The 300-nt window shown below is 39.7% G+C and overlaps 1 protein-coding gene across 1 annotated transcript in view; it reads right to left on the bottom strand.

Moving 5' to 3' along the window:
• The window catches only part of wnt5a (wingless-type MMTV integration site family, member 5a), a gene marked incomplete in the record, with an annotated part of 10734 nt that extends 10463 nt beyond the window's left edge, over positions 1–271 (bottom strand). The window contains 1 exon segment of the mRNA XM_035655940.1: positions 1–271.
• Between the last annotated feature and the right edge of the window lie 29 nt (positions 272–300).

A 300-nucleotide genomic window follows, 5' to 3' on the forward strand; every position in this document is an offset into this window, starting at 1 on the left:
GATTCTCTTCTAATTGAAAGCGGCCTACTTTTTTGTTCCCCTATCCAAGTAAAAAAAACTGTTCCAGATTATAGCTAGACTATGTCAAACCAAAAAAAAAAACACGGAAAGTCTTGCAATGAACATTAAATCCAGCCGCTAACACGCTCAGGTCATAGCGCGTTTTTACCTGCGGAAAGATCCACACGGTGATCCTCGCCACAAACGACTTGTCAATTTACCTTCCATACTGAGCAAAAAACACTGTGACAGTTCCTCCGCCGGAGTTAAAACTCTTCACATGCAAAAAAAAAAAAAAAA

The sequence above is a fragment of the Morone saxatilis genome, unplaced genomic scaffold, assembly GCF_004916995.1.
Source record: "Morone saxatilis isolate NCDOM2014 unplaced genomic scaffold, NCSU_SB_2.0 Contig15, whole genome shotgun sequence".
Taxonomy (NCBI): Eukaryota; Metazoa; Chordata; class Actinopteri; family Moronidae; genus Morone; species Morone saxatilis.